This window comes from Periplaneta americana, chromosome 7 (assembly GCF_040183065.1).
Source record: "Periplaneta americana isolate PAMFEO1 chromosome 7, P.americana_PAMFEO1_priV1, whole genome shotgun sequence".
In the NCBI taxonomy this organism is placed as follows: Eukaryota; Metazoa; Arthropoda; class Insecta; order Blattodea; family Blattidae; genus Periplaneta; species Periplaneta americana.
Genome location: NC_091123.1, coordinates 175305061 through 175333040, shown reverse-complemented (window position 1 = coordinate 175333040; position 27980 = coordinate 175305061).

Below are 27980 nucleotides of genomic sequence, written 5' to 3'. Positions count from 1 at the left end.
CAGGTGCAAAATTACTCCATTTTACGCTATCTTGTTTGTTTAGTTTTAAGGGTAAAAGAATATTACAAATAGAGAATGAACTGTTCAGGAGTATCATTTATTTAATTGGCTAGTGTTCTGAGGCTAGAAATATGTTGTTAAGTGCTTCGTACAGATTTTGTTTTTCATTTTTAATAAAGAACATTACATCATTCTTATGCATTTATCACGTGACTTGTAGCAAGTTGATTCTTTACAGTTCAATTTTGCATCCTAATGTACAATCTTCAACACTTCACAAGAGTGGCATGATATGTAGCATTTGTTGTGATAAGTGCGTAAGAAAAATATAATTTTGTAGTTAAAAATCGGAAGAAAAAAATCTGTACGAAGCAACTATGGAATTCACAACACATTTTTAGCTTCTGAATACTAGATAATTAAAGAAATTATACTTTTGAATAAATCATGGTATATTTTATTAAGTTCTTTAACCCTTAAAATTAAAGAAAAATTATATTTTACAAGCAAATTCAACTCTAAAAATATTGAGAATAGGGCCCATATTTATATGAAATTTTTTGCTCCAAATGTCTTCAGAAATAAGCTCCCTAAGTGCGGTGACTCATCGTGAATCATCCAGTATAATTTGTAATCTTTACATTTTTATTATTTTGTTCCACCCCATGTTATAATGTATTTTATGCTCGACCATGCCGAAATGTAGTAATTATACACCTGGTAGCAGCCCTTTAATGCACCTCATTAAAGTACACCTATTCATTATAATTCAGTTGTTCAGCCAATGAGAAATCACCATTGTACCATTATAAAACCGCAAGTATCAACTATTCTCGGATATGCAATCGAAAAAAGACAATTAGCGAAAAGTCACGGAGGCTGGAAATCCAATACTGTGTCGCAGAAGGTTATGTTCTGTTACTATAATAATTAGCGTTAATTGTAAATAATATTCAAATAAATTCAATTTGTCATCTCGTTTTTCAATTCTAAATCAATTTCCAGGTTATATCAAGCCTAATGTTCAAGTTATTCTCTAGATTATATCAAGGTCAATGACGTTCGTGCCTGGGAAAAAATCAATACTTTCGCGTCTGCGCACATCTCACAACTCACTTACATAACCATAACATGAATACTTATGAATAATTTCAAGTTAGAAATATGGTCGAGCATAAAAGGTCGTATGAAACTTGCCTACAATGGTAATTAAGACGCTCGTATGAAAATTACAAACATACTCGCGTCTTAATTACTAATTATAGGCTCGTTGCATAATGTACTATTATTTGTCATATTTAGTCTCATAAGTAAATGAAGGTTATTAACACATAATGTTATATATATTCATGATCATGTAAGATTACTTATTTCATACCTAATGTGATCTGATGGTGCCCGAAGGGAAAAAATGCTCGTCAATAGTCAATAAATTCTATCAAGTTTTTATGATATTATAATATAAACTAGTGGCTTGTGCAGCAAATGCTGCAAACTAAGTTCATTAGACTTCAAGTAAAAATGTTTAAGATTTATTTTCAATGAAGAATACCAGACATTTTCAAAGTTATTTGGTTCCATAATAATGAAACATACTCCCTCTGAATGTTTTTAATGGTAAATAATTTTTCTTGAAACTATCCACCTTCAGTTTTTGAGTTTCAACGCGAAAACGCAAGTAACAATGTCAGGACGATCAGTGGGTTTTTCATGTGGGAGTAAAGCAATAGCTATTTCAGGTCATTGTGGATTTTAGGTGAAAGTTAAAAAAAGTCAAGTTTGCTATACTTTCGAACAATAGACATAGCATCTTGGTATACCTGCTGCATGTAGAGCTTGAAATGTAGAGAGTAAAATCATTCTATTCTGCTAAGAGACCTTGCTGAAATGATCGGGAGACTACAAAATTTTGTAGGACTCTTATTTTAACAGTAAGTAATACCTTTTGGTCTTCCCCTAGGAACTGTAATTTTTGGGCTCTCTCGATCCAACACTGAAGAGAATGACGCATATAAATAACTACACTACACCGCCATTAAGTATATGAAAAAGACCCAACACCACTTGATTAATAACTATAAAAATATTTGATTTTAATAACAATATTATTAACTTACGCAAATTTTGTACTTTATATATAGCCGCCACTCAGTAAATTATAGAAATGAAGATCTAATTTAAGATAATCTCTACATCTACTTATATTACCTCAAAACGTTTCACTTCCATACCATCAATATAGCAATAATATGTATAATTAATGAAAAATAGTCACATCATGGCATTAACTATAATAATATTTCATTTCTAATGGTAATGTTGAGTACCGGGTCTTTCCCGGGGGTAAAAGGCGGTCAGAGCGTGGTGCCGACCACACCACCTCATTCTAGTGCCGAGGTCACGGAAAGCATGGGGCTCTACCTCCATGCCCCCCAAGTGCCTTCATGGCATGTTACGGGGATACCTTTACCTTTTTTACCTTCTAATGGTAATGATGTCATCAAACCACCTCAAGATTTGTAGATTTTAATATCCAATACACAGCTGTAGTCAGAAAATTACATACCACAGAATCAGACCTATAAATTATGTTTAGTAAGTATTGAAGTCTTTAATAATCAATTGAATATGAGCTCTAAATTTATTAGCAATCCTACTTGTCATGGCCTTCGTGTAATAGCCTATTGTTTATTGTAGTGTGTGTTTTGTTTTATTTTGAAATGCAATTAGTTCTCAAAACTCACGAAAGATGAATTTTGGAAAATAGGAAAATTATGTAGGAAAACCAATGCTTCACTGAAAGTTACTATTTTGCTGAAAATCCTTGGATGCCAAGCTTCAAAATGACGGGTCATTAATTAAAATCCGTTCAGCCGTTTTCCCGTAATTTCCATTACTTACTTACTTACTTACTGGCTTTTAAGGAACCCGGAGGTTCATTGCCGCCCTCACATACGCCCGCCATTGGTCCCTGTCCTGAGCAAGATTAATCCAGTCTCTACCATCATATCCCACCTCCCTCAAATCCATTTTAATATTATCTTACCACCTTCGTCTCGGCCTCCCCAAAGGTCTTTTTCCCTCCGGCCTCCCAACTAACACTCTATATGCATTTCTGGATTCGCCCATACGTGCTACATATCCTGCCCATCTCAAGCGTGTGGATTTTATGTTCCTAATTATGTCAGGTGAAGAATACAATGCGTGCAGCCCTCCGTTGTGTAACTTTCTCCATTCTCCTGTAGCTTCATCCCTCTTAGCCCCATATATTTTCCTAAGAACCTTATTCTCAAAAACCCTTTATCTCTGTTCCTCTCTCAAAGTGAGAGTCCAAGTTTCACAACCATACAGAACAACCGGTAATATAACTGTTTTATAAATTCTAACTTTCAGATTTTTTGACAGAAGACTAGATGACAAAAGCTTCTCAACCGAATAATAACAGGCATTTCCCATATTTATTCTGCGTTTAATTTCCTCCCGAGTGTCATTTATATTTGTTACTGTTGCTCCAAGATATTTGAATTTTTCCACTTCTTCGAAAGATAAATCTCCAATTTTTATAGTTCCATTTCGTACAATATTCTGGTCACGAGACATAATCATATACTTTGTCTTTTCGGGATTTACTTCCAAACCTATCGCTTTACTTGCTTCAACTAGAATTTCCGCGTTTTCCCTAATCGTTTGTGGATTTTCTCCTAACATATTCACGTCATCCGCATAGACAAGCAGCTGATGTAACCCATTCAACTCCAAACCCTGTCTATTATCCTGAACTTTCCTAATGGCATATTTTAGAGCGAAGTTAAACAGTAAAGGTGATAGTGCATCTACCTGCTTTAGCCCGCAGTGAATTGGAAAAGCATCATATAGAAACTGGCCTATACGGACTCTGCTGTAAGTTTCACTAAGACACATTTTAATTAATCGAACTAGTTTCTTGGGAATACCAAATTCAATAAGAATATTATATAAAACTTCTCTCTTAACCGAGTCATACGCCTTTTTGAAATCTATGAATAACTGATGTACTATACCCTTATATGGTATGGTAATTTCCATTACCAGTTCAAATTATATAGAGTAAGGGAGAGGATTGTCGGATAGGTCTGGTAATGTCGGATAATCTCGGATAACATATTTATTTTCCATCGAATGGTGCAATCTCATGTGAAAATAATGCATTACGTTCTCTACAAGCAGACGAACATCTGCATGAATAGCCATTACTGTTGAGTGCTTCACTGTGTGTGAATAGCGTGTTTTCAACGTTTCTGCAAAAAAAAAAAAAAAAAAAAAAAAAAAAAAAAAAAAAAAAAAAAAAAAAAACTTTGTGAGGGTAAGTAATGTGATTTATTTGTGATTTATTCGTTACAAGTTATTCTTATATTTACACAACATGGTATGCACTGTTTGATATACAATAGATAAGGCTTCTTAATTCTCTAATTGCAGAAATTCTATCGACAACATGTTTCATGCAGCTGGCTTGTTTTACTGTTTGTGAAGAGTCGGCCAATGTCGGATACTAGCCGAGGGCATAGTCGGCTGTCTTTCAATGCTGCTAGCTACATAAAAGCTGCCATAAACCCATTTATATGTTTTCTATAACAAACCACTACATTTTTACTCATGGGTATTTTTAATTAATGTAAGTAATTAATTTTCTAATTAATCGAATATTATGAAGTAACGAATTGTTTCTTATTCTGATATTTTTAGACGCCTAAAGTAAAAGAAAAAAGAGATTCAGTCTGAGATGGAAGTCTGAAGATATGGTAAATGCCATTGTCGCAGTAAGGGAGAAAAGAATGGGCTATCTTGCTGCTTCCAAAAATTCAATGTACCTCGATCAACATTATTTGATTATGTACGGTCCAACTCTGAGCCCACCAAAGCCGTTAAATCGAAACTTGGACGAAAACCAATACTCCCAGCTTCACTTGAAGAGGAGCTAGTTGACTATGTGTTAATGATGGAGAGAAAATATTTTGGATGAACCAGAAATGATGTTAAAAGGCTTGCATATCAGTTGGCTAAACAGAACACTATTGTAATAGTTTCTGATATGCAATATATTAGTTTAAATGCATTATCATACCTCTTACATAATAATGTCTAATGTATCCGACATTAGCTTCCCATTCTGTCAGTGATGATATTATTTCTGTTTTCTCTTTGCAAGTTATACAGCAAATACATATTATGTAAATTACCTAATACTTATGTACAATCTGCAGGAACCCCAAGAGGTTATTATAATACTAAATAATTCCAGTTCTAACTTTTTTCAATTGCCTTTATTTTGAAACATCAAAATGGTGTCCGACAATACCCTCCCTTACTCTATATATAGATGATATAACTATTTTGTGGCAGTTAATGAAGAATCCATCAAATAAATTAATTTATAACTTTAATTTGTCGGTTCAACATGTTTATTAAATAATAATAAGATATGACAAGGGAATACTGTGTCTTCATAAAGCTCAGTGTTTAAGTGAGAGACGATCGACTACACACGATCCAAACGCGGCACGATGTAAGGCAGGTCATACACGCAACAAAAGGATCCAGGTCAGAGAATAAGTGACGACTTTAGAGCGGGGGCGGCAGTCTGCTCATAGGACGCATGCGCTACTCAGAGCGACGCATGTGCGCCGTGCCACAGGTGGGAGGAAAAGACTAAGTGATTTGTGGGGAGGTGTGAAAAGGGCAACAGTTGCAAGAAGGAGAAAAACTGGAGGAGATTTGGAAATCAAGGACAGACAAAACCTCTTGATTTAATCTTTTGGTGAACGTTAGCACTAAAAGGAAAAGCATCTGGCCAAGATTTTCCCGAATTAATACAAAAATAAAATTTTCTCACCAGCGTGTAACTAGCATTCACGTTTTTGCAGCAGTGAAATTCCTTCTCTGTTACTGTCGGGAGTTTGAAGAGACAATCACACAGCTCTCCTCATCCAAACATTTATACAGGGACACCATTTTATTTTTACTAACATTTTTAATATTAACCTGTCTATACCTTCGGATTAAAGATCTAGAACCGGAAACACAGCTTGCTCCCCCTTCCAAGACTGGAGTTCGATGATACGGCGTAAAATACAAATCACTTTACTAGGTATAGGAGGGAAGAAAAGTAGTCCATCCATTTATGTAAACTAGGAAATATCGCAATTTTGAGTTTGATAATTTTCATTAGATTTTTGTTTAACCAAAATACAGTACTGTATTAACAATAAGTGTTTTTACTCACAAACTGAGCTGTCCATGCGGACGTATTAATTATGCAGTGTATATTGTACTGTTACAGCACATTAGCGTACAGTATAGAGAATGAAGTTAAATTGAAAAATAATCATAATATGGATATTTAAACACATTTTTGAAAATGGTGGCCGTTCATTTCCATACAGGCTTCAGTTCTTTTATTCATATTATCGCACTATAGACTATTGTACCCGATTCCAATTACCAGTTTCGTCCTTCGTACTAGTAACTCATGTTGAAATAATTCTATACCGACTCTATAAAAAGAGTACCTTACGTACTGTAAATTCAATCTTCACTTCTGCCCGATCCGAAAAGATAAAATTACTCTACTGTCCGTTCAAGTGGTTTTGTCGCAGGGTCGTAGAAAGGGGGTAATCACGTGGCAGTTAATTACTTAACGAGGCCCTTTTACTTAAGTTATTTTAAACAGTTGTATAATATTACGTAGACGTCCAATTCCTAACAGAAATTAATGTTTTCAGAAAAGAGCTAAGACAGCCCAGCTACTAGACTCTACAGAGGGGCGAACAGAAGCAGGTGGGGGAAACCGGGATGTGACGTAGGCAAACGGACGACAGTACCTGTGCGAAAATGTGATTCAATATTGAAAGCTCTTTCGTCACTGGAAAACGTGAACATATTTCTGGAACGTACTATACTCACTAACTCAGTACTGCATGTTACGCGGTTCTGTGTGGAGAACGGTTGGAAGTTTACTAGTAGAGGGGGTAGGAGTGAAGTACATTCAAAACTCAGGTACAATAAAAATTTAAGTAAAAATAAAATTATGTCCCTGTATAACAGTTTCTAACACAACACACTGCACTATTCTCAGTACTTTACAATATGATTCGTTTGGGAAGATATGAAATAAAATCGCTACAAAATTATATCACACGTGGTACAAAAGTAGAACAAATATTACCAACCATTCCAGTTATCACTGTTATATTTTTACTATTTTCAAACTCTATACAGGGTGATTCACGAAGATTTACCGCCACTTACGGATCTTATTTCCGAATACATTCTGAGGAAAAAATATAATATAAACATTTGTCCTAATCTCAATATTTTCAGAGTTACACTAATTTGAAGTTGTTAGTAAAATACCTTTTTTCTTTAGTTTTAAAGATAAAAAAATATTACTAATAGAGAAATAACTATTCAGAAGTTGCATTTCTTTAATTTGCTAGTGTTATGAAGGTAAAAATGTGTTGTTAATTGCTTTGCATTGATTTTGTTTTTGAATTCTTAACTAAAAATGACATCATTCTTACGCACTTATCACAAAAATTGTTACAAATCATACGACTTAGGAACTTGATTTTTTACAGTTTAATTATGCATCCTAATGTACAGACTTAAAGAATTTACTAGAGTGGCGTGATTTGTTGTGATAAATGCGTAAGAAAATGTAATTTTGTAGTTAAAAGTCGAAAAAAAATCTGTACGAAGCAACTATGGAATTCAGAACACATTTTAGCTTCAGAATATTATTATAGATATATTAATTTGTCCTACAGAATTTATCTGTAATATTGACACAATATTTTAGGAGAAAAATTCGCTCCGGCACCGGGGATCGAACCTGGATCCTTGGTTCTACGTACCAAGCGCTCTGACCACTGAGCTACGCCGAATTCAATCCACAGCACCGGAACGAACCTTCCTCCTTCAATGTTTCCCTTTGTGGTCTGACTCCAAGTTATGCATATATATGTTGACGTGTATCCAATGTCAACTGCCATTATACTAGGAGCGCACTCAGCTGAGTGACTTGTTGATCGGGAATCCGCAGTTATTATGCAGTGCTAGCTGAGAGCATATTATAGATATATTAATTTGTCCTACAGAATTTATCTGTAATGTTGACACTTCATATTTAAAAGAAAACTTCGCTATGCCATAAGCTGCAATAGGAAAATAACACGAGCATGGTGTTACAACAGGATGGTACATTACTTATGGAGGAAAAGAAGTTCGTAACATTTGACGTCAACAGATGATGTGGTGACGAATTACGTGGCATCCAAATTCTCCAGACCTGACGCCACCTGATTTCTTTGTTTGGGCTTTAATGAAGAATGACGTCTATACATAGAGACATTGATATTGATAATCCCAAAACTAACACAGAATTTTCTGAGCTTATGAAAATCTACGCCGAGATATTGTATCATATATGGGAGAAATAAGTCTCACGATATGAATTTTGTTCTGTACGCGATGATGATACGTTTACATCTAATATATTCACAGAATAATGAAAAATAAATAGCAACAGTTCACAGAATACAGCGCTTTTATTTCATGTCTTCTCAAACAGATCACCCTGTATTATTTCTTTTGGACAGCATATGATACCCCTACGTAAAATTTATTTGTGTCATATTATACAGGGCTTTCATTTCAAAACTTTCCAGTCTAAATAACTACTTTAAAAATTGAATTCAATTTAAACAAACAACACGTCATTTTAGATATTGAGGGGAAAGTCTGAAACCAGGCTTAATTGCATTTTAGATTTCACTCCCAAGCCCCCCCCCCCACTTTGAAAATTCAAATGGCACCCCTATATTTTTATACTTAAATATGAAATAGAATTTAATTGTTTATACACCTCATTCATTTGTTTTCGCATCTTTTGTTTTCTATCGTCGCCTGGCAACCTATATTTTTGTTATTGTCAGTTGACTGTAGGATGAAAATACAGCGTAGGCCTATTTTCTGTAATTCTCTAAATTTACGTAAAGATTAATATTTGGTCCTACAGAATATATCTCTTATGGTAACAATGACTTTCTCCTCTAATAATCATTGTCCCTAAATTTAATCAATATGGATAATTTATGTTCTCTCTTGAAGGGTACACATCATTTTAAAGTAGTTTAATACATAAACACAACTATGTGTATGTGTATTTATTCACACTGCAAATGGGTATATACCCGGTGGCAGTGGTAACTAATTACACTCAATAATGACAATTAATAATAAACACAACTAATAAAAACAATAAATAATAATAATAATAATAATAATAATAATAATAATAATAATAATAATAATAATAATAATAATAATAATAATAAGGAGCATCCTAAATTCAATGAAGCATGGTCACTTAAAATAACATTTCAAGTAAATCTAATTTATATCTTAACCCTAAGTTCGAACTAAGACCCACGAGTGTGACAGGTTCATACCTGCATAAGTGCCTTTGGGCACTACACTTATTTCGCTGTCAACTCACTCACTGCACTGATTCTACCTGATTTCACTAACACTTCTAACCATTTCACTGTTCAAATACTTTGCACAGCCACTTTACTGACACAAATACACTTCACTTACACAATGGACTTCACTGACACTACACACTTCACTGACACAACACACTTCCTCACTGATAGAACACTTCAAATAAAGAAGATATCAATTACATGAAATGCTCAATAAATTTTTGTAGCTTTATTCTCTTCAGCTCTAATCAACAACAACAACAACAACAACAACAACAACAACAACAACAACAACAACAACAACAATCCAGGTTGCCAGGCGACGATAGAAAACAAAAGATGCGAAAATAAATGAATGAGGTGTATAAACAATTGAGTACTCTTTCATATTTAAGTATAAAAATATAGGAGTGCCATTTGAAATTTCAAAGTGGGGGGGTAGCTGCGGGTGGGGGTGAAATTTAAAATGCTGGCTTCAGACTTCCCCCTCAATATCTAAATTCACGTGCCTTGTTTAAACTGAATGCAATTTAAATAATTAGTTATTTAGACTGGAAAAATTTTAAATGAAAGCCCTGTATGTAGGCTACATGTATTCTTTACTTCGCATTTTTATACCTGCACACTTCAAGTCAATCGCAAGTCCACACATCAAGCATAACTCTTTTTCGCCTCAGTTAAGCTCGTTCCCTCTCTTTTTACAAAAGTTTCTTCACACAAAGAGCTTAGCAACCGGTGTAGTATAAAATATTCACACGTTCGACTGACAATTCCCATGGCCACCTTTAAATCGCTTTACGGCCTGAAGTAAAATGTCATGTCTACAGTTTGCTGTGGTTACTATGCGTTGACATCAAGCGACATGTATTTTTCTGTTTCAATATCACTTTACGATAAATCTATTTTTTCAATTCCGCTAAAACTTTGTGAATATATTTACGTTCTTGCGGAGTAGATATATGTTTGAGATCAATAATGTAGGAAAAGAGATTTAAAAATAACCTCACACATCATACGGCACTCAACACAAAAACATTAATTGCATTGGAAGTTCATGGAACATTACATAACATTGGACTGAAAACAGGCGTATGGTTTATACCCTATACTGCCTGAAACAATAGCTCAATTAGGAACAATTCTTCTTTGAACTGCCTCCACTGCGGTGTAGTGAATGATCTAGGCATTTCAATTTTTTGGTAGTAGGATATTGATTTTCGCTATTAACTGCTTTATTTCTCACAAAACAAAATAATGACTATACGAAAAAGGTAATTGTTACGCTATAAAGAACAAGAGTGTCGCAAAACTGGATGTCTTTATAATATAGTACTTACTTACTGGCTTTTAAGGAACCCGGAGGTTCATTGCCGCCCTCACATAAGCCCGCCATTGGTCCCTATCCTGAGCAATATTAATAAATTCTCTATCACCATATCCCACCTCCCTCAAATCCATTTTAATATTATCTTCCCATCTACGTCTCGGCCTCCCTAAAGATCTTTTTCCCTCCGGCCTCCCAACTAACACTCTATATGCATTTCTGGATTCGCCCATACGTGCTACATGCTCTGCCCATCTCAAACGTCTGGATTTAATGTTCCTAATTATGTCAGGTGAAGAATACAATGCGTGCAGTTCTGTGTTGTGTAACTTTCTCCATTCTCCTGTAACTTCATCCCTCTTAGAGCCAAATATTTTTCTAAGCACCTTATTCTCAAACACCCTTAACCTATGTTCCTCTCTCAAAGTGAGAGTCCAAGTTTCACAACCATAAACAACAACCGGTAATATAACCGTTTTATAAATTCTAACTTTCAGATTTTTTGACAGTAGACTGGATGATAAAAGCTTTTCAACCGAATAATAACACGCATTTCCCATATTTATTCTATGTTTAATTTCCTACCGAGTATCATTTGTATTTGTTACTGTTGCTCCAAGATATTTGAATCTCTTCAAAAGATAAATTTCCAATTTTTATATTTCCATTTCGTACAATATTCTGGTCACGAGACATAATAATATACTTTGTCTTTTCGGGATTTACTTCCAAACCTATCTCTTTAGTTGCTTCCAGTAAAATTCCCGTGTTTTCCCTAATCGTTTGTGGATTTCCTCCTAACATATTCACGTCATCCGCATAGACAAGCAGCATAGACAGAATGCCTCGTTCTAGAATTACACGCTAAATTTCAAATTACCATCCTGTGGGCAAGAGATCCTTGGGCAGACCGTTCAAATGTTGGCAAGAGACCGTAACGGGCCACTAGGCCCAATACATGCAAGGATGATAATTATGATTATACACAAATTCATCATAGTGAATACATTCTACATTGGACTTACGTTTAAATATCGTTAAAGCAATTAAATATGTGATGATGCCGCAGAGGCGAAAATGTTCATAGCCTACATTTCTTTTAGTAATGTGTACTGGCAAATATTAATTTACAATAAAAATGATAAATCATATGATTGAAAAGCTTTAATAGTACATTATGCAACGAGCCTATAATGAAGGTAATTAAGAAGTGAGTATGGATATTTATGAAACGAGCGCAAGCGACTTTTTATGCTCGACCATATTTCTAACTTGATATTATTAATTTTTAGCAATGTCCCGTATGTTGTGAGATGTGCGCAGACGCGAAAGTATTGATTTTTTTCCGAGGAACAGATGTCCACATTGACCTTGCTAGGCCATAAGAACCTACAGAGATAACATTGAAATAAAATTAGGCATTGAAAAACGAGATGACAAATTGAATTTATTTGAATATTATTTACAATTAACGCTAATTATTATAGTAACAGAACATAACCTTCTGCGACAGTATTGGATTTCCAGCCTCCGTGACTTTTCGCTAATTCTCTTCCGATTGCATATCCGAGAATAATCGATACTTGCGGTTTTATAACGGTAGAAAGCTGACCTGTCATTGGTTGAACAGTTGTAACCTGAGTCGTCATTGGCTGAAAGACCTGACCTTTAATGAGTAGGTGTACTTTAATGACATGCATTGAAGGTCTTCTACCAGGTGTATAATTACTACATTTCGGCATGGTCGAACATAAATAAAAAAAAATGTTATAATCACTCCACTGATTTAGGAGAAATCTCTTTTAGACAGATTCTGTAGTTTTAATGGCGGTATGCATGTACTGTATGTATTTTATTTTATTTTACCTGGTAGAGTTATGGCCTTAAAGCCTTCTCTTCCACTCAACCAGATCTACAATGAATAGAAATGCAATAGCAATAGTAATAATAATAATAATAATAATAATAATAATAATAATAATAATAATAATAATAATAATAATAATACTTACTTACAAATGGCTTTTAAGGAACCCGAAGGTTCATTGCCGCCCTCACATAAGCCCGCCATCGGTCCCTATCCTGTGCAAGATTAATCCAGTCTCTATCATCACACCCCACCTCCCTCAAATCCATTTTAATATTATCCTCCCATCTACGTCTCGGCTTCCCTAAAGATCTTTTTCCCTCCGGTCTCCCAACTAACACTCTATATGCATTTCTGGATTCGCCCATACGTGCTACATGCCCTGCCCATCTCCTATTCCGAGGCTTATTGTAGGGATTCGTAACAAGCTGTTTTTTTTACGGTGGTGGGTTGTTAGCCCTTCGTCCAACCCCCAAGCTGGAGGACCACCCCTTATCGGCTGACCACGACTGCTTATTCAATATATTCGCAGCTACCCTCCATATCTGGAGGCTGTCTCCTCTATCCGCAACCTGAGGACGCGCCATGCCGTGGTGATAGGGACCCACCATATATGGAATAATAATAATAATAATAATAATAATAATAATAATAATAATAATAATAATAATAATAATAATAATGTGAAATACTATGTTTTCCCTTTTCACTCACAAGAGATCCAGTTGTTTCCAATTTGTTTACCAGTCCCAGTATTGTCTCTCTTTGGGGGGATTACGAACACCAAATTCTCTCCGGTATGCCCTTTGAGTAGCTGTAATTGAATTCGTAATCCAGTATTGCTTCACAAGGAAGAGCCGTTGATTTAATGTGTACTGCACTTTTAGTGACTAAAACAAAATGTCGAAAACAGCTGCCCACAATAAGGAATAAAGAATAAACATCTGCGCATCTCGTGACAGGGAATCAAAACTCCTGCTTAATTTGACGTTAAAAACTGGTCATTAAGTGAATTTCCAGCCGAATAAATAAAGAATTTTCAATATTTGCTCTAGAGTTAGTAATCTCTCAAAGATACTCTACATTTGAGGTATAACAAATTGTGACTAGCATCAATCGTTTTGATGTAAATAAAGAAAGAAATGTGTTAGTGCTATATAAATCACTCTGTACAAGAGATGAACCACCCGTCGATCTGCATGACCTTTCCAGCGTTTGTACTGATCGGGGAATAACTCCTGTCAGCTCTCGTAGTGTCACCTGTGGATAGTTTCAAGTAATGCTAATTTATATTTGTATACTTTCATTAAGCTTGAATTATGTCCAGACATAATTAATGTTGCTGGTGGCGATGTACGCTGTGATTAAGGCGCAGTCTTATTTCCGCATGAAAGCCACGCTCGTGTTTTCCAATCCCAGCTAAGGCATGGAAGTTTGCCTACTTTCAATTTAATATCTGTTTCTGTTTCAGGCTGAGGTCCGAGGCTTTGTGTTAGCCTCACGTAGTAAAATTTCACAAAGTCTGTCTCATGTCTGATGGATTTCAGGCGGGTTATTCACACGCAAAAGTTTCACGTATTTCGGCAATGCTTATGTTTTCCTTATTATATTTCTACAGTCTTGCAATGAAAGAAACTTTTTGAAAATTGTAGCTGTTCTTTATGTATTTTTGTGTCAGAAATTAAAACAACAAGACTAAAATTTCACATCACGGACAGTATATTTTTTCATAAAATTGGAACATGTCCAGCTAAATGAATTTTAATTGTTTGTTGAGTGTTTTTAATATTGTTGTATTTTAATATATTATACATATTAATGAAATCCTTTGAAAGCTACTGAAGATAGGATAGCAAGTTCTGAAACATGTCTAGCTAAATTAATTTTAATTGTTTGTCAAGTGGTTTTAATATTGTTGTATTTTAACATATTATACATTTTAATGAAGTCTTCTGAAAGCTACTGAAGATACGACAGCAAGTCCTGAAACATGTCTAGCTAAATGAATTTTAATTGTTTATTAAGAGATTATAATATTGTTGTATTTCAACATATTATACATTTTAATGAAGACCTCAGAAAGCTACTAAAGATAGGACAGCAAGTCCTGAAACATGTCTAGCTAAATGAATTTTAATTGTGTGTTAAGTGGTTTTAATATTGTTGTATTTCAACATATTATACATTTTAATGAATTCCTCAGAAAGCTACTGAAGATAGGATAGCAAGTCCTGAAACATGTATAGCTAAATGAATTTTAATTGTTTGTTAAGTGGTTTTAATATTGTTGTATTTCAACATATTATACATTTTAATGAAGTCCTCAGAAAGCTACTGAAGATACGACAGCAAGTCCTGAAACATGTCTAGCTAAATGAATTTTAATTGTTTTTAAGTGGTTTTAATATTGTTGTGTTTCAACATATTATATATTTTAATGAAGTCCTCAGAAAGCTACTGAAGATAGGACAGCAAGTCCTGAAACATGTATAGCTAAATGAATTTTAATTGTTTGTTAAGTGGTTTTAATATTGTTGTGTTTCAACATATTTTATATTTTAATGAAGTCCTCAGAAAGCTACTGAAGATAGGACAGCAAGTCCTGAAACATGTATAGCTAAATGAATTTTAATTGTTTGTTAAGTGGTTTTAATATTGTTGTATTTCAACATATTATACATTTTAATGAAGTCCTCAGAGAGCTACTGAAGACAGGACAGCAAGTCCTGAAACATGTCTAGCTAAATTAATTTTAATTGTTTGTTAAGTGGTTTTAATATTGTTGTATTTCAACATATTGTACATTTTAATGAATTCCTCAGAAAGCTACTGAAGATAGGACAGCAAGTCCTGAAACATGTCTAGCTAAATGAATTTTAATTGTGTGTTAAGTGGTTTTAATATTGTTGTATTTCAACATATTATACATTTTAATCAACTCCTCAGAAAGCTACTGAAATGAAGACACCAAGTTGTGAAACATGTCTCGCTAAATGAATTTTAATTGTTTGTTAAGTGGTTTTAATATTGTTGTATTTCAACATACAATACATTTTAATGAAGTCCTCAGAAAGCTACTGAAGATAGGACAGTAAGTCCTCAAACATGTCTAGCTAAATGAATTTTAATTGTTTGTTAAGTGGTTTTAATATTGTTGTATTTCAACATACAATACATTTTAATGAAGTCCTCAGAAAGCTACTGAAGATAGGACAGTAAGTCCTCAAACATGTCTAGCTAAATGAATTTTAATTGTTTGTTAAGTGGTTTTAATATTGTTGTATTTCAACATATTATACATTTTAATCAACTCCTCAGAAAGCTACTGAAATGAAGACACCAAGTTGTGAAACATGTCTCGCTAAATGAATTTTAATTGTTTGTTAAGTGGTTTTAATATTGTTGTATTTCAACATACAATACATTTTAATGAAGTCCTCAGAAAGCTACTGAAGATAGGACAGTAAGTCCTCAAACATGTCTAGCTAAATGAATTTTAATTGTTTGTTAAGTGGTTTTAATATTGTTGTATTTCAACATACAATACATTTTAATAAAGTCCTCAGAAAGCTACTGAAGATAGGACAGTAAGTCCTCAAACATGTCTAGCTAAATGAATTTTAATTGTTTGTTAAGTGGTTTTAATATTGTTGTATTTCAACATACAATACATTTTAATGAAGTCCTCAGAAAGCTACTGAAGACAGGACAGTAAGTCCTCAAACATGTCTAGCTAAATGAATTTTAATTGTTTGTTAAGTGGTTTTAATATTGTTGTATTTCAACATATTATACATTTTAATCAACTCCTCAGAAAGCTACTGAAATGAAGACACCAAGTTGTGAAACATGTCTCGCTAAATGAATTTTAATTGTTTGTTAAGTGGTTTTAATATTGTTGTATTTCAACATACAATACATTTTAATGAAGTCCTCAGAAAGCTACTGAAGATAGGACAGTAAGTCCTCAAACATGTCTAGCTAAATGAATTTTAATTGTTTGTTAAGTGGTTTTAATATTGTTGTATTTCAACATACAATACATTTTAATGAAGTCCTCAGAAAGCTACTGAAGATAGGACAGTAAGTCCTCAAACATGTCTCGCTAAATGAATTTTAATTGTTTGTTAAGTGGTTTTAATATTGTTGTATTTCAACATACAATACATTTTAATGAAATCCTTTGAAAGCTACTGAAGATAGGACAGCAAGTCCTGAAACATGTCTAGCTAAATGAATTTTAATTGTTTGTTAAGTGGTTTTAATATTGTTGTATTTCAACATATTAGACATTTTAATGAATTCCTCAGAAAGCTACTGAAGATAGGATAGCAAGTCCTGAAACATGTATAGCTAAATGAATTTTAATTGTTAAGTGGTTTTAATATTGTTGTATTTCAACATATTATACATTTTAATGAATTCCTCAGAAAGCTACTAAAGATAGGACAGCAAGTCCTGAAACATGTCTAGCTAAATGAATTTTAATTGCTTGTTAAGTGGTTTTAATATTGTTGTATTTCAACATATTAGACATTTTAATCAACTCCTTAGAAAGCTACTGAAATGAAGACACCAAGTTGTGAAACATGTCTAGCTAAATGAATTTTAATTGTTTGTTAAGTGGTTTTAATATTGTTGTATTTTAAAATATTATACATTTTAATGAAGTCCTCAGAAAGTTACTGAAGACAGGACAGCAAGTCCTGAAACATGTCTAGCTAAATACATTTTTTTTCTTTGTTAATTATTTTTAATACTGTTGTATTTTAACGTAGCCTATTATACATTTTAATGAACTCCTCAATTATCTTAAATGAGATAAACCGAACAATTTACATTTTTACTGAAAATTACAAAATGAAGTTTATAAGCTAAGAAGTGAAGATCGGACAAGAATGAAGGTAAGATATGCGAGTACAGCATCTCTGGAATAATGGTGTGCGTTGGTAAGACACAAGATGTATTGTTGGCCTTGTTGTATGCAGATGACATCGTGTTAAAAAAATGAGAGGTCTGAGATCAGGAAATGAACAAAGAGAAAGATGGCAGCATAATAATGCATCTTTCCAAGGAAATGAGCCTTGGGAGTTAGTTCTGTGAGAAATGTGGAATGAATGTGCCGGTGAAATATACATTTTTTAAAACTAAATCTCAGCATGAAATATGTTTAAGTAATTATTATCATTTTGTAGCATTAAAATATAGAAAACATCCACTAGCCTTCAGTTCTTCATAATCTTTATCTTCAGACGGCGAAGGTTACAAATATGATTTCCATAGCTAATGTCGAATGTTAAAATATACCTCGAGTACATTCGAAATAACGAGATATATTCATATTCTACTTTAAGATCCCCTACTAGTAAAGAAATTACACGTGGAAAATTATTTAAATGGAATGGGAAAAGATCTTTGGCTCTTTCTTTATTTTAATAGGTTATTTTACGACGCTTTATCAACAGCTTAGGTTATTTAGCGTCTGAATGAGATGAAGGTGATAATGCCGGTGAAATTTATCTAGCATTTGCTCATATTGGATTGAGGGAAAACCCCGGAAAAAACCTCAACCAGATAACTTGCCCCGACCGGGAATCGAACCCGGGCCACCTGGTTTCGCGGCTAGACGTGCTAACCGTTACTCCACAGGCGTGGACTAAAGATCTTTGGAGAGACCGAGACGTAGATGGGAGGGTAATATTAAAATGGATTTGAAGGAGGTGGGATATGATGGTAGAGAATGGATTAATCTTGCACAGGATAGGGACCGATGGCGGGCTTATGTGAGGGCGGCAATGAATCTGCGGGTTCCTTAAGAGCCATTTGTAAGTAAGTAATTTATTATTATTATTATTATTATTATTATTATTATTGTGGGCCACTATCACCACGGCATGGCGCGTCCTCAGGTTGCGGATTGAGGAGACGGCCTCCAGATATGGAGGGTAGCTGCGAATATATTGAATAAGCAGTCGCGGACAGCCGATGAGGGGTGGTCCTCCAGCTTGGGGGTTGGGCGAAGGGCTAACAACCCATCACCGTAAAAAACAGCTTGTTACGAATCCTTCAAATAGGCATGTAGCACGTATGGGCGAATCCAGAAATGCATATAGAGTGTTAGTTGGGAGGCCGGAGGGAAAAAGACCTTTAGGGAGGCCGAGACGTAGATGGGAAGATAATATTAAAATGGATTTGAGGGAGGTGGGATATGATAATACAGAATGGATTAATCTTGCTCAGGATAGGGGCCAATGGCGGGCTTATGTGAGGGCGGCAATGAACCTCCGGGTTCCTTCAAAGCAAGCAAGTAAGTATTATTATTATTATTATTATTGTAGTTTGGTCATCCATTTTATCCCGTCCATTCATTGTCATTATTGTCGTTGTATTATAATCTTGTATATCTTTGAAATGATAATTAGAAATGAAATAATGGAATCATGAATGAAGAATGGAATAATATAAAATAATATTACAATTAATTGCCATTAATTTAATTATTTATTTCTACTTTTATTGTAAATTATTGCTAATGTTTTTGTTATATTGTTTGTGCTGAACTGTAATTGGCCTCTGGTTGTTGTACAGCACATTAAATGTAAGTAAATAAGTAAATAAATAAACAAGTAAATAAATAAATAAATAAATTAGTATTAGTAGTAGTAGTAATAGTAGTAGTAGTAGTAGTAGTAGTAGTAGTAGTAGTAGTAGTAGTAGTAGTAGTAGTAGTAGTAGTAGTAGTAGTAGTAATATTAATTTATTATTAATTGTATTGATTATTAATTGTGTTTATTATAAATTGTCATTATAGAGTGTAATTAGTTACGAGAAGAGAGATAATTATTTCAATGAAAGACGGGAAGCAAGTCGTACACTTAGGAATAAAAAGAGGTTACTTGAAGGAAAAACTGAATGAGGTAGAAACAAATAGTAAGAATAAAAACATTCGAGATTTATATAAGGGTATAAAGGAATTTAAGAATAGATATCAGCCAAGGGTAAACGTGATCAAGGATGAGAATGGTGACTTGCTTGCAGACTCTCCATCAATCCTAAACAGATGGAAAAACTATTTTGCGCAAATACTAAATGTACATAGGCGAAATAGAAATGAACGGGACGAAATTGAAATACAAACTGCTGAGCCATTTATACCCGAACCCACGATTTCAGAAGTCGAAATTGCGATAGAAAATCTGAAAAAGTACAAATCTCCAGGTACCGATCAAATTCTAGCAGAATTAATACAAGAGGGTGGAAGTGCATTATATAGCGAAATTTATAAACTTGTACTTGCAATTTGGGAAAAGGAAATTGTACCAGAACAATGGAAGGAGTCCATAATTGTACCTATTTTTAAAAAGGGGGACAAAACCAACTGTGGTAACTTTCGAGGAATATCACTTTTGTTGACATCGTACAAAATTTTGTCCAATATTCTTTTGAGAAGATTAACTCCGTACGTAGATGAAATTATTGGGGATCATCAGTGCGGTTTTCGGCGTAATAGATCGACTATTGATTTGATTTTTTGTATTCGACAGATAATGGAGAAAAAATGGGAGTATAGGGGTACAGTACATCAATTATTCATAGATTTCAAAAAGGCATATGACTCGGTTAAGACGGAAGTATTATATGATATTCTCATTGAATTTGGTATTCCCAAGAAACTAGTTCGATTAATTAAAATATGTCTCAGTGAAACATACAGCAGAGTCCGTATAGGTCAGTTTCTATCTGATCCTTTTCCAATTCACTGCGGGGTAAAGCAGGGAGATGCACTATCACCTTTACTTTTTAACTTCGCTCTAGAATATGCCATTAGGAAAGTTCAGGATAACAGGCAGGGTTTGGAATTGAACGGGTTACATTAGCTTCTTGTCTATGCAGATGACGTGAATATGTTAGGAGAAAATACACAAACGGTTAGGGAAAACACGGAAATTTTACTTGAAGCAAGTAAAGCGATCGGTTTGGAAGTAAATCCCGGAAAGACAAAGTATATGACTATGTCTCGTAACCAGAATATTGTACGAAATGGAAATATAAAAATTGGAGATTTATCCTTCGAAAAGGTGGAAAAATTCAAATATCTTGGAGCAACAGTAGCAAATATAAATGACACTCGGGAGGAAATTAAACGCAGAATAAATATGGGAAATGCGTGTTATTATTCCGTTGAGAAGCTCTTATCATCCAGTCTGCTGTCAAAAAATCTGAAAGTTAGAATTTATAAAACCGTTATATTACCGGTTCTTCTGTATGGTGTGAAACTTGGACTCTCACTCTGAGAGAGGAACATAGGTTAAGGGTGTTTGAGAATAAGGTGCTTAGGAAAATATTTGGGGCTAAGCGGGATGAAGTTACAGGAGAATGGAGAAAGTTACACAACACAGAACTGCACGCATTGTATTCTTCACCTGACATAATTAGGAACTCAAAATCCAGACGTTTGAGATGGGCAGGGCATGTAGCACGTATGGGCGAATCCAGAAATGCATATAGAGTGTTAGTTGGGAGACCAGAGGGAAAAAGACCTTTAGGGAGGCCGAGACGTAGATGGGAGGATAATATTAAAATGGATTTGAGGGAGGTGGGGTATGATGATAGAGACTGGATTAATCTTGCACAGGATAGGGACCGATGGCGGGCTTATGTGATGGCGGCAATGAACCTTCGGGTTCCTTAAAAGCCATTTGTAAGTAAGTAAGTAAGTAAGTAATTAGTTACCACTGCCACCGGGCATTTACCCATTTTCAGTGAGAATAAATAGAAAATGAATTCTTAACAATGTTCTAAAATAAAAATTTTTGACGCATGCTCTGTTTCTCATTACTAAAATGAGAACGGCTGCCACGTACGAACATCAATGTCTATAAACGTTAGTCTGTTCATTCATTGAATGCACATTGCAGCACTGGGCTGAGCGCTTTGAATGACTCTCGAGACCGCCGAGATCCTTACCATTTAGTTCTGTCCTCGGCTACCCTTGGGACGGAAACTGTTCCTCTTGTGACAAAGTGTCGTGGAGAACAGGAGAGCAATTCAGTTATAGGGACTCCCACGTGTCCAACCTACGTGGTCAGCGAGCTATTTAACAGATTCCTGGCACTCACGGCCGTTGGAGATCTACTCGTATAAAGGGAATGGAGATCGTTGAGGCAGTGCGCTACTGAAATTTCTACAATCCACAATTTTTGAGCTAGAGAGTTAAAATTTTTACTGAATATGCATATCAATTGCTTTTCCAATTCACTGTGGGCTAAAGCAGGGAGGTGCACTATCACCTTTACTTTTTAACTTCGCTCTAGAATATGCCATTAGGAAAGTCCAGGATAACAGGCAGGGTTTGGAATTGAACGGGTTACATCAGCTTCTTGTCTATGCGGATGGCGTGGATATGTTAGGAGAAAATCCACAAACGATTAGGGAAAACACGGAAATTTTACTGGAAGCAAGTAAAGCGATCGGTTTGAAAGTAAATCCCGAAAAGACAAAGTATATGATTATGTCTCGTGACCAGAATATTGTGCGAAATGGAAATATAAAAATTGGAGATTTATCCTTCGAAGAGGTGGAAAAATTCAAATATCTTGTAGCAACAGTAACAAATATAAATGGCACTCGGGAGGAAATTAAACGCAGAATAAATATGGGAAATGCGTGTTATTATTCGGTTGAGAAGCTCTTATCATCCAGTCTGCTGTCCAAATATCTGAAAGTTAGAATTATAAAACAGTTATATTACCGGTTGTTCAGTATGGTTGTGAAACTTGGACTCTCACTCTGAGAGAGGAACATAGGTTAAGGGTGTTTGAGAATAAGGTGCTTAGGAAAATATTTGGGGCTAAGCGGGATGAAGTTACAGGAGAATGGAGAAAGTTGCACAACACAGAACTGCACGCATTGTATTCTTCACCTGACATAATTAGGAACTTAAAATCCAGACGTTTGAGATGGGCAGGGCATGTAGCACGTATGGACGAATCCAGAAATGCATGTAGAGTGTTAGTTGGGAGACCGCAGGGAAAAAGACCTTTAGGGAGGCCGAGACGTAGATGGGAGGATAATATTAAAATGGATTTGAGGGAGGTGGGGTGTGATGACAGAGACTGGATTAATCTTGCACAGGATAGGGACCGTTGGCGGGCTATGTGAGGGCGGCAATGAACCTTCGGGTTCCTTAAAAGCCATTTGTAAGTAAGTATGCATATCAATATCATAATCGCACATTGGAAATTTGAATATTTTCTCATAAACACTTAAAAAAAATGAAACTTTTTTTGTTTTTGTTTTAAGTTTTCTTACTGAAAATCCTCAGATGGAAAAACTATTTTGGGCAACTACTAAATATACATAGGCCAAACAGAAATGATCGGCACGAAATTTAATTACAAACTTCTGAGCCATTTATACCTGAACCCACACTTTCTGAAGTCGAAATTGCGATAGAAAATCTGAAAAATTATAAGTCTTCAGGTATCGATCAAATTCCAGCAGAATTAATACAAGAGGGTGGAAGCGCATTATCTAACGAAATTTATAAACTTGTACTTGCTATTTGGGAAAAGGAAATTGTACCAGAACAATGGAAGGAGTCCATAATTGTACCTGTCTTTAAGAAGGGGGACAAGACTAACTGTAGTAACTTTCGAGGAATATCACTTTAGTTGACGTCGTACAAAATTTTGTCTAATATTCTTTTGAGAAGATTAACTCCATATGTAGAAGAAATTATTGGAGATCATCAGTGTGGTTTTAGGCGTGATAGATCAACTATTGATAAGATATTTTGTATTCGACAGATAATTGAGAAAAAATGGGAGTATAAGGGTACAATGCATCAGTTATTCATAGATTTCAAAAAGGCATATGACTCGGTTAAGAGAGAAACTTTATATGATACTCTTATTGAATTTGGTCGAAGAGGTCTAGTATTATACACTGTATCCCAAAAGTCATGATGGGGTTTCAGAGGGTTATAATATATTATATTTAAATGATTAAAAATAGAAATGTGATATTGGTGCCAGATGAAAAAATTTGTATCTGTGTTTCTATTGTATCTATTTATAAAATACGTTTATTAAACGAATATATTTCTCGTTTCATAACAGTTTCTTTATTTCCTTTAATGATTGTATTAAATTCATACCAGTTTCTTTGTTTCCTTTAATGATTGTATTCAATTCATATCAGTTTCTTTATTTCCTTTAATGATTGTATTCAATTCATATCAGTTTCTTTATTTCCTTTAATGATTGTATTAAATTCACATCAGTTTCTTTCCCTTAATGATTGTATTAAATACATATCCGTTTCTTTGTTTCCCTTGATGATTGTATTGAATTCATATGTGTTTCTTTATCCCCTTTAATGATTGGATTAAATTCACATCAGTTTATTTATTTCTTTTAATTATTGTATTAAATTCATATCAGTTTCTTTATTTTTCTTTTAATGATTGTATTAAATTCATATGGGTTTCTTTATCCCCTTTAATGATTGCATTAAATTCACATCAGTTTCTTTATTTCCTTTAATGATTGTATTAAATTCATATCAGTTTCTTTATATCCTTTAATGATTGTATTAAATTCATGTCAGTTTCTTTATTTCCTTTAATGATTGTATTAAATTCACACCAGTTTCTTTCCCTTAATGATTGTATTAAATTCATATCTGTTTCTTTGTTTCCCTTAATGATTGTATTAAATTCATATGGGTTTCTTTATCCCCTTTAATGATTGCATTAAATTCACATCAGTTTCTTTATTTCCTTTAATGATTGTATTAAATTTATATAAGTTTCTTTATTTCCTTTAATGATTGTATTAAATTCATGTCAGTTTCTTTATTTCCTTTAATGATTGTATTAAATTCACACCAGTTTCTTTCCCTTAATGATTGTATTAAATTCATATCTGTTTCTTTGTTTCCCTTAATGATTGTATTAAATTCATATGGGTTTCTTTATCCCCTTTAATGATTGCATTAAATTCACATCAGTTTCTTTATTTCCTTTAATGATTGTATTAAATTCATATCAGTTTCTTTATTTCCTTTAATGATTGTATTAAATTCATATGGGTTTCCTTATCCCCTTTAATGATTGCATTAAATTCACATCAGTTTCTTTATTTCCTTTAATGATTGTATTAAATTCATATCAGTTTCTTTATTTCCTTTAATGATTGTATTAAATTCATATGGGTTTCCTTATCCCCTTTAATGATTGCATTAAATTCACATCAGTTTCTTTATTTCCTTTAATGATTGTATTAAATTCATATAAGTTTCTTTATTTTCTTTAATGATTGTATTAAATTCATATCAGTTTCTTTATTTCCTTTAATGATTGTATTAAATTCATATGGGTTTCCTTATCCCCTTTAATGATTGCATTAAATTCACATCAGTTTCTTTATTTCCTTTAATGATTGTATTAAATTCATATCTGTTTCTTTATTTTCTTTAATGATTGTATTAAATTCACATCAGTTTCTTTATTTTCTTCAATGATTGTATTTAATTCATATCAGTTTAGGCAATGACAATGAGAATTAGGGGATGGTAGGTAGAACAAGAGAACCACAAAGAGAATAGAACGAGAAAGGAAAGAAGAGAATGATAAAGAGAGCAAGGGGACGGCAAGGAAAGCAAGGTGAGAACAAGGGGACGACAAGAACAAGGGAAATTAAAGATTAAGGGGAATAAAAGAAGAAAAAGGAGAATACAAGCAGAGAGGTAGTATTTTTGTTTGACGGACAATTCCTAAGTAGCCCTGCATACCTAGAGAGAAGAAGTCCGTGAAGGGCCAACCAGGTAATCAGTTCACAAGAGAACTGAACATACATCCGAGCGTGGATACTTGCTCCAACTTATAAAAAGGCATATTGCACTTCTTTCGGTTAACGGTTATTAATTTACCTTAAAGTTAAACTGTAGTTAATTCAGTATTTATTACAAAATACTTTAATATTTTATCACAGATTTCTAATGATTTAAAGTCAACGTTAATTTCATCATACTTACTTACTTACCGACTTCTAAGGAGGTTCATTGCCGCCCTCACATAAGTTCGCCATTGGTCCCTATCATGAGCAAGATTAATCCAGTCTCTATCATCATATCCCACCTCCCTCAAATCCATTTTAATATTATCTTCCCAGCTACGTCTCGGCCTCCCCAAAGGTCTTTTTCCCTCCGGCCTCCCAACTAACACTCTATATGCATTTCTGGATTCGCCCATACGTGCTACATGCCCTGCCCACCTCAAACGTCTGGATTTAACGTTCCTAATTATGTTAGGTGAAGAATACAATGCGTGCAGTTCTGTATTGTGTAACTTTCTCCATTCTCCAGTAACGTCATCCCTCTTAACCCCAAATATTTTCCTAAGAACCTTATTCTCAAACGCCCTTAACCTATATTCCTCTCTCAAAGTGAGAGTCCAAGTTTCACAACCATAAATAACAACCCGTAATATAACTGTTTTATAAATTCTAACTTTCAGATTTTTTGACAGCAGACTGGATGATAAAAGCTTCTCAACCGAATAATAACAGGCATTTCTCATACATATTCTTTGTTTAATTTCCTTCCGAGTATCATTTATATTTGTTACTGTTGCTCCAAGATATTTGAACTTCTCCACCTCTTCAAAAGATAAATTTCCAATTTTTATTTTTCCATTTCGTACAATATTCTCGTCACGAGACATAATCATATACTTTGTCTTTTCGGGATTTACATCCAAACCTATCGCTTTACTTGCTTCCAGTAAAATTCCCGTGTTTTCCCTAATCGTTTGTGGATTTTCTCCTAACATATTCACGCCATCCGCATAGACAAGCAGCTGATGTAACTCGTTCAATTCCAAACCCTGTATGTTATCCTGGACTTCACTAATGGCATACTCTAGGGCAAAGTTAAAAAGTAAAGGTGATAGTGCATCTCCTTGCTTTAGCACACAGTGAATTGGAAACACATCTGGCAGAAACTGACCTATACGAACTCTGCTGTATGTTTCACTGAGACACATTTTAATTAATCGAACTAGTTTCTTGGGAATACCAAATTCAATAAGAATATCATATAAAACTTCTCTCTTAACCGAGTCATATGCCTTTTTGAAATCTATGAATAACTGATGTACTGTACTCTTATACTCCCATTTTTTCCTCCATTATCTGTCGAATACAAAATATCTGGTCAATAGTTGATCTATTACGCCTAAAGCACACTGATGATCCCCAATAATTTCATCTACATATGGAGTTATTCTTCTCAAAAGAATATTGGACAAAATTTTGTACGACGTCAACAAAAGTGATATTCCTCAAAGTTACTACAGTAGTCTTGTCCCCTTTGTTAAAGATAGGTACGATTATGGACTCCTTCCATTGTTCTGTTAAATTTCATCATTGATATTCAAATTATTACAATTTCAATGATTTATTTGACTCATATTTTGTGAACCGGAAAATATACAATTGCTGATTGTGAGTTTAATATTCAGTCAATTCACATGTGATGGCTCAACTGCTAAAATCCATTTTAGTCAACTCTTAAAGCCAGATTCTGTTATGATCAGATTGAGCTTAACATTTCTGTTACAGATACACTCGCAAAAAAATATATATATTGAATGAAGTACACTGGTTACACTTTGGGATATAATCTCTTAAATTATTCTGTAAGTATATGATTTCATTTTAGTTGCTTTTAATCTTCGACTTTCCATATAATCTCTCAAATAAAGGAATCCTGAATTTCATATAAATTTCATAATAACAACAACAATCCTGATTACATGGTTTTCAACCTCAAGCTAAGAAGAATACGAGCAATTGAAGCTACTTCACTTTATTTCTAAGTGTATGATTGAATCGCGTGTAATTAATCTCGCAATGATTTATCCTTCCCGGTTGTATCTCTGCTGGATTTTAATAGAGTTCTCGCGTTCTTCATGGTTGACGTGTTTTACCATAATACATTAAAGGAATGTTTTCACTCTATAGACACTCAAATAAATCAAGTTTCATTTCTCTCTTCTTATATTCGAGTTCACACAAAGAGAATAGAGCACGTGATGCTCCACGTAAAATGTCTGGATATCTGTAGTCTTAATTGGGTTTAATTTCTTCACATTTCTCGCTCAGGGTATTCCATTCCGACTTCCTCCAGTTGGAGTTCATAATGGCAAGCTTCGAAATTCAGTTCTTCCTTTACTTCATTTGAGGTTCTCATTGTAATTTGG